Source organism: Sinocyclocheilus grahami, unplaced genomic scaffold, assembly GCF_001515645.1.
Source record: "Sinocyclocheilus grahami isolate Dianchi unplaced genomic scaffold, SAMN03320097.WGS_v1.1 scaffold282.1, whole genome shotgun sequence".
NCBI classification, from domain to species: domain Eukaryota; kingdom Metazoa; phylum Chordata; class Actinopteri; order Cypriniformes; family Cyprinidae; genus Sinocyclocheilus; species Sinocyclocheilus grahami.
Genome location: NW_015505461.1, coordinates 116,630 through 124,753, shown reverse-complemented (window position 1 = coordinate 124,753; position 8,124 = coordinate 116,630). Strand labels below are relative to the sequence as shown.

The following is an 8,124-nucleotide window of genomic DNA, read 5'->3' as shown; positions in this document are numbered from 1 at the left end:
TTTGAACAGTCCATAGCAAATACTTAAACTAATAACAAAACATACATACAGTTGCTGATTCAGAAGCGCCAGATTGTCATAGCAAAGTTGGAATTTACCTTTTTTTTTAGAAATAGTTTTTGTGCACAGCCAGCCTTGTACTCTTCTAGGTTCAAAAAACTGTTGTCCATAAAATGCGTTGCACAAGTTCGAACATCTGGGTTGTGCTGTTCTGTTGTAAATAAATCTTAACCAATGATTCCTAATTGCATCTACTTCCGGAAGGCCAAATAAAGTGCTTTTGCTTTCGCACTGAAACACACACAGTCTCCCTGACATGGGTGCATCAACACTACTGCGGTTCCTGAAACCACGCCTTCTTTCTTTGCGTGCACATTTGGGCGGCATTATGCTAATGTTTTCACATAGTGAGGTAGATATGTGGGGGCGTGTTAGAACGAGCCATTTTAGGTAGGTGTGGCTGACTCTGAACTTTTATAAAGAATATCTCTTTGGATGTGAGACTTTAGTCTTTGCAACTTTACAGATCTTCTTTATGCACCAAGAGCTTGTAACACTCCAAAGAGAATGGAAAACTTGAGATCGCATCGTATGACCCCTTTAACAGTTTTAAATTCATTTTAAACCTCTTAAATTAATTGTTAAATCATTTTCAAAGTTTTTAAATTCCTCGTTTTATTGTTGTGATTATTTTTTTTATTATTATTTTCTTTTCTTTTATGTAAAGCACTTTGAATTACCATTGTGTATGAAATGTGCTATATAAATAAACTTGCCTTGCCTTGCCAAAGTGGGCGCCGGACATGCATATCAGCCAGAGCATAAAGTAACTGACAAGTTGTGTCAAAAGCTCGAGTAAAATCAACAAACACAGCATGAATGTCCATTTTGGGATTGTTAAGTGCTTCATGCCATATTGTAGGTTCTGATTCAGAGCACTGTCAGTTGATCAATTCGCCATGAAGCCATGTTGTGATGGAGCAATCTTGGTGACTGTATCCTCCAGATTGTCCAGAATGGCATCTCTGAGGATTGCTTCATACACTTTTCCAACACAGCTGATTAATGAAATCTGGAGATAATCTGCTGGAAAACTGGGTTTTGATTTTTTTTTGGAATAGCTTTAACCATAGCCTCCTTCCATTGATTTGGAAAAAAAGTTATTTTGAATGCATGTGTTAAAGGAATCACATAACACAGGTGCCAGTTCTTCATGAAAGGTCAACATCTTCCTCAGAGGAGAAGTGTGGATAACTTGATCCCATACGGAAGCAAAATGCTTAGCCAAAGTGTCACTCATGTTGCAAGATGTTATAATCCTGAGACCTCACATCTCTCCTGTCTTCTTCCATCCCCATCAATGCCTTTACAGACTTAAACCACTGCTTTGGCTTGGTGCAGCGTAGTTCCTCCATCTTGTTCTTGTAATATTGAATCTTTGCAGTCTTCATTTTTTTTGGCAACAGTAACGCAATTTCAATTCTCTGTGTATGTACTGTACATGTGGAAGAATTGACAACGCAGACTTGACTTGACTTGAAAAGTACTATTCATGAGAAGGCCCAGTTGTCTGTTTGTCTCAGGAATACAGTTCTGCAGTACATTTTCTGCATTTTCATGTGTTGAATGGACTTAGGCACAATCCCAATTCTATTTTATACCCCTCCGCCTACCCCTTCCCCCTTGAAACAAAGTGTCAAGGGGTAGGGGTGAAAATATTCCCCTAAGAATTGGGACAGATATCAGATATCGCGCAGCTCACACATCCAGGAGCAAAGAAACTTGTCAACGCTGCCCCACGACTTTTATTAATAACGGTTTAAATACTGAATTGCTACATTATATTTTCCAGCAACAAGAGGATAAAATCGCTGTTTTTGAAGTAAACTGACTTTAAAAAGAGAAACGCACAGACCCGCATACATGCAACTTTCATCTCTCTCTCTCTCTGTCTCTCTCTCTCTCTCTCTCTCTCTCTCGAATTGGCAATATTTGAGAAAAGGGTTTAGCGATTTATAATTATTGGGGGTACTAGCCCTCCTCAATTTCTGTGGTGGTTATCGCCCTGATCAGACATGAAAATATGTTGTGGCACTGTCGTACAGTCTGTAATATGACGTTAGCAAACTTTAGTGATTTTTGCAAAACATTTCTTTGAGTAACATGAACGTAAATATGAACTCACGATTAAATGTAACATAAAACAAATTATTACTTTTCGTTAAAATCTTTATTAATGCCAAAAATGCTTACATTTAGGTGTCTTTTTGTTAGCTCGGGCAGCCATGTTGCCGCTGTAGCCGGTTTACGCTGAGATAATTCATTCCCCTTCGTTTGAAGTATGGTCCCGAAAAATCTTTGTTTGAAGGGCTATCTGTCCCTTCCCTTACCCCTACCCTCCAACCAAAAGAGAATCGAGACACCTCTACCCCTTCACGTGAACGCGCAAAATGTAGGGGTAGGGGAAAGGGGAAGGGTCTTAGAATGCCATTTACCAGCATTCATCATGAAGGTCTGATGGTCAGAAGAGCCAACAGGGGGCAAGTGCTCAGGTGACTCATACATAAATGAAATGTTGGTAAAAATTGAGTCAAGTTGATTGGCCTTTCTTGATGCTCCTGACACTACCCGTTTCAGTCTATGTCTGTTACACATGGTTTCAGACTTGTACCTATGTGTCTCCAAGTATGACAATTGCAGCTTGCTAGTAGTTACATTCAATGTTCCTAAGGCAAAAATACAAGTATTGTGTAGCAGAGGTGTAAATAGTACCTAAAAACCATACTTGAGTAAATGTACAGATATCTTACAGTGAAAATTACTCCACTACACGTTACAAGTCACCATTCCAAAACAACTTGAGTAAAAGTCTTAGAGTATCTGATTTTAACAGTACTTAAGTATTTTACTTATACTAAATATAGGCTCAAAAAATGCAGTCGTCAGAGAGACATGCCAGTGAAAAACTAATGTTGTGGAGAAGCTGGGGGAAAAGGCAGAGGCAGTGATCTATGTTTAGGTATTTAAAGGTGCCATAAAATGCATTGATACAATATTTTAAATTGTTCTCTGATATCTACATAGAAGGTATGTGGCTTAGGTAAGGGCAACAAATCTCCAGAAACAGTTTTACATGTCCATTTACAGCCCTAGGATTTGTCCCTAGAATGAAACGGTCTGTTTTTACCTTATTTGGAAGGGTCATGAATAATAAATGTTAAGCTCTGCTCTGATTGGGTGTTTCACAGTGCGGCTCATTTTAATATCTCATACAGCAGGAAGGAAACACAGGGAAAATATATATTTCAATACTGTCTCTCGCAGTTATATCGTTGGGTAATTATACTGTATATAAAATGCGGGCATCAGGGAGCTGCATAATGCATGATCACTTTTTACTTTCACTTTCGAGATTTGCGATCACACATGCTCAATGTAACAGGCTACCATTAGCAAGCAGCTAACCATGTCCCTTTAGTGGTTCGCGTTATTTTATTAGAACGCGCGTTATTTGTTTTCCGTGCCTTTCTGAATACAGACACCAACCCATCTCTGCACATCACATCCCCTGCACAGCCTGGAACATAACATTTATTTTCATGATCTGTCTTTTTCGCTATCCTCGCTTGTTTCTTCACAATACCTGCAGAACTTATGATGATTCGGCTGTGCAGGTTCGGCTGGCGGCTGGCATAGAACATGGGCGGGTATATGCAAATGTCGGGGGCGTAACTATTAGTGAGCCCAACTGTAACGTCACAGTTTGTGTTATGTTCCGATTCGCCTATTTTTCAGTGGTCTTTTGCATGCACAAGATTTACATAAGGAGGAGGAAACAATGGTGTTTGATGCTCACGGTATGTCATTTCCATGTACAGAACTGTTATTATTCAACTATGCCAAGGCCCAATTCTATTTTATACCCCTCCGCCTACCCCTTCCCCCTTGAAACAAAGTGTCAAGGGGTAGGGGTGAAAATATTCCCCTAAGAATTGGGACAGATATCAGATATCGCGCAGCTCACACATCCAGGAGCAAAGAAACTTGTCAACGCTGCCCCACGACTTTTATTAATAACGGTTTAAATACTGAATTGCTACATTATATTTTCCAGCAACAAGAGGATAAAATCGCTGTTTTTGAAGTAAACTGACTTTAAAAAGAGAAACGCACAGACCCGCATACATGCAACTTTCATCTCTCTCTCTCTCTGTCTCTCTCTCTCTCTCTCTCTCTCTCTCGAATTGGCAATATTTGAGAAAAGGGTTTAGCGATTTATAATTATTGGGGGTACTAGCCCTCCTCAATTTCTGTGGTGGTTATCGCCCTGATCAGACATGAAAATATGTTGTGGCACTGTCGTACAGTCTGTAATATGACGTTAGCAAACTTTAGTGATTTTTGCAAAACATTTCTTTGAGTAACATGAACGTAAATATGAACTCACGATTAAATGTAACATAAAACAAATTATTACTTTTCGTTAAAATCTTTATTAATGCCAAAAATGCTTACATTTAGGTGTCTTTTTGTTAGCTCGGGCAGCCATGTTGCCGCTGTAGCCGGTTTACGCTGAGATAATTCATTCCCCTTCGTTTGAAGTATGGTCCCGAAAAATCTTTGTTTGAAGGGCTATCTGTCCCTTCCCTTACCCCTACCCTCCAACCAAAAGAGAATCGAGACACCTCTACCCCTTCACGTGAACGCGCAAAATGTAGGGGTAGGGGAAAGGGGAAGGGTCTTAGAATGCCATTTACCAGCATTCATCATGAAGGTCTGATGGTCAGAAGAGCCAACAGGGGGCAAGTGCTCAGGTGACTCATACATAAATGAAATGTTGGTAAAAATTGAGTCAAGTTGATTGGCCTTTCTTGATGCTCCTGACACTACCCGTTTCAGTCTATGTCTGTTACACATGGTTTCAGACTTGTACCTATGTGTCTCCAAGTATGACAATTGCAGCTTGCTAGTAGTTACATTCAATGTTCCTAAGGCAAAAATACAAGTATTGTGTAGCAGAGGTGTAAATAGTACCTAAAAACCATACTTGAGTAAATGTACAGATATCTTACAGTGAAAATTACTCCACTACACGTTACAAGTCACCATTCCAAAACAACTTGAGTAAAAGTCTTAGAGTATCTGATTTTAACAGTACTTAAGTATTTTACTTATACTAAATATAGGCTCAAAAAATGCAGTCGTCAGAGAGACATGCCAGTGAAAAACTAATGTTGTGGAGAAGCTGGGGGAAAAGGCAGAGGCAGTGATCTATGTTTAGGTATTTAAAGGTGCCATAAAATGCATTGATACAATATTTTAAATTGTTCTCTGATATCTACATAGAAGGTATGTGGCTTAGGTAAGGGCAACAAATCTCCAGAAACAGTTTTACATGTCCATTTACAGCCCTAGGATTTGTCCCTAGAATGAAACGGTCTGTTTTTACCTTATTTGGAAGGGTCATGAATAATAAATGTTAAGCTCTGCTCTGATTGGGTGTTTCACAGTGCGGCTCATTTTAATATCTCATACAGCAGGAAGGAAACACAGGGAAAATATATATTTCAATACTGTCTCTCGCAGTTATATCGTTGGGTAATTATACTGTATATAAAATGCGGGCATCAGGGAGCTGCATAATGCATGATCACTTTTTACTTTCACTTTCGAGATTTGCGATCACACATGCTCAATGTAACAGGCTACCATTAGCAAGCAGCTAACCATGTCCCTTTAGTGGTTCGCGTTATTTTATTAGAACGCGCGTTATTTGTTTTCCGTGCCTTTCTGAATACAGACACCAACCCATCTCTGCACATCACATCCCCTGCACAGCCTGGAACATAACATTTATTTTCATGATCTGTCTTTTTCGCTATCCTCGCTTGTTTCTTCACAATACCTGCAGAACTTATGATGATTCGGCTGTGCAGGTTCGGCTGGCGGCTGGCATAGAACATGGGCGGGTATATGCAAATGTCGGGGGCGTAACTATTAGTGAGCCCAACTGTAACGTCACAGTTTGTGTTATGTTCCGATTCGCCTATTTTTCAGTGGTCTTTTGCATGCACAAGATTTACATAAGGAGGAGGAAACAATGGTGTTTGATGCTCACGGTATGTCATTTCCATGTACAGAACTGTTATTATTCAACTATGCCAAGGTAAATACAGTTTTCCATTCTATGGCACCTTTACATTCGACAACTCACATGGAACTAAAAAAAAAATTAGGGCTATATATATATACAGTGGTGTGAAAAGGTTTTTGCCCCCTTCCTGTTTTTTTTATTTTTTACATGTCACACTTAAAAGATTCAGATCATCAAACAAATTTTAATATTACACAAAGATAATGCAAGTAAATACAAAATGCAGTTTTTAAATGATGATTTCATTTATTAAGGGCAAAAAGCTGTCCAAACCTACGTGGCCCTACGTGAAAAATGAATTGCCCCCTCCTGTTAAATCATGAAAGAACTGCAATTAAGCACATTATTTTAGAAAGCTGAGTTAAATTTCACTAGCAACACCCAGGCCTGATTACTGCCAGACCTGTTGAATCAAGAAATCACTTAAATAGAACCTGTCTGACAAAGTGAAGCATGCTTAAATAGCAACACATTATGCCGCGATCTAAAGAAATTCAAGAACAGATGAGAATCAAAACAGTTGACATGTATCAGTCTGGAAAGGATTATAAAGCCATTTCTAAGGCTTTGGGACTCCAGCGAACCACGGTCAGAGCCATTATCCACAAATTGAGAAAACTTGGAACAATGGTGAACCTTCCCAGGAGTTGCCGGCCAACCAAAATTACTCCAAGAGCACAACGACGACTCATCCAAGAGGTCATAAAAGAACCCAGAACAACATCTAAAGAACTGCAGGCCTCACTTGCCTCAATTAAGGTCAGTGTTCATGATTCAACAATAAGAAAGACAGCTTTTTTCCCTTAATAAAATAAATTATAATTTAAAAACTGCATTTTGCATTTACTTGCATTATCTTTGTGTAATATTAAAATGTGTTTGATGATCTGAATCTTTTAAGTGAGACAAATATGCAAAAAATAAAAAAAAGCAGGAAGGGGGCAAAAACCTTTTCACACCACTGTGTATATGTGTATATATATATATGTATATACACACACACAGGGGGCTAACAAGCTTAACAAGATAAGACACCTGTGGAGACTAATCAAGGGGAACCAATGAACAAACGGACTACAAACACCACAGGAGACAGGAAGTGACATAAAAGTCCAGGGCAAGGCACAGAGCGCATGAAACAAAAACACGAAAGAGTTGATTTGTGAGAAAAGCAAATCACATTTATTTTCTAAAACCAAAATAAACACCTCAAAATTACATAACAAAAAAACTATATCCTTCAAAAAGGTCTCTTCAGTGTAATGGATAAAATAATGTTAAGTAAAATTAAAAAGCCAAAGCCTTCTTACACTGGCTGTGCTGGTTTCGGCCTCATTGCCGGCTGCAGTCATGTCCTTATCTCATAATGCCCTCACGATCCCACTAATGCAGTGTATATCCAAGAAAATTTACTGATGAATCTGGAATATCAACATTTACCAAGTCTCGGCAACAACAGCTGAATTATTTTTCACTGCTATACTGTGCAGCTCATCGCATTTATGGTGTAGGGAACGCACATTTTTCTCAACCTTCTTAAAAAGGGAAAATTACTCACAAAGGGGAAGAAAGTAAACAATTTTTAAAACGTGTTCAAGTGTTCAACTACCATCCAGGTCTCATCTGTAGCGAAGTACGCCACATTCCATAGAATCCATCCAAAATCATCTAGAATTAGTTTCATCCACATAACCTAGCTCCCAAATCAAATGTTGTCACTAATAAAAATTATTTAACCATGCATATCCAGACTATATATATATATATAAAAAGTGATTCCACCGATAACGTTCCTCTGTGTCGTTACTGTTTTAGTGTGGAAACTTTCTGATTCTCATACATTTAGAATGATTATTAAAACTTTGCAGTTATCATAATTCTTACGTCCCTTACTCTTATTTAGCAAGTGTCTATTTTGCACAGGGATGTAACCACCATAGACGGAGAGAATCCCCCCCCCCCCCCCCCCC

General features: G+C 38.8%; 1 protein-coding gene across 1 annotated transcript in view; it reads left to right on the top strand.

Moving 5' to 3' along the window:
- LOC107600353 (piezo-type mechanosensitive ion channel component 1-like) overlaps window positions 1-8,124 on the top strand; it is a 139,389-nt gene that overhangs the window by 128,108 nt on the left and 3,157 nt on the right. The window lies entirely within an intron of this gene.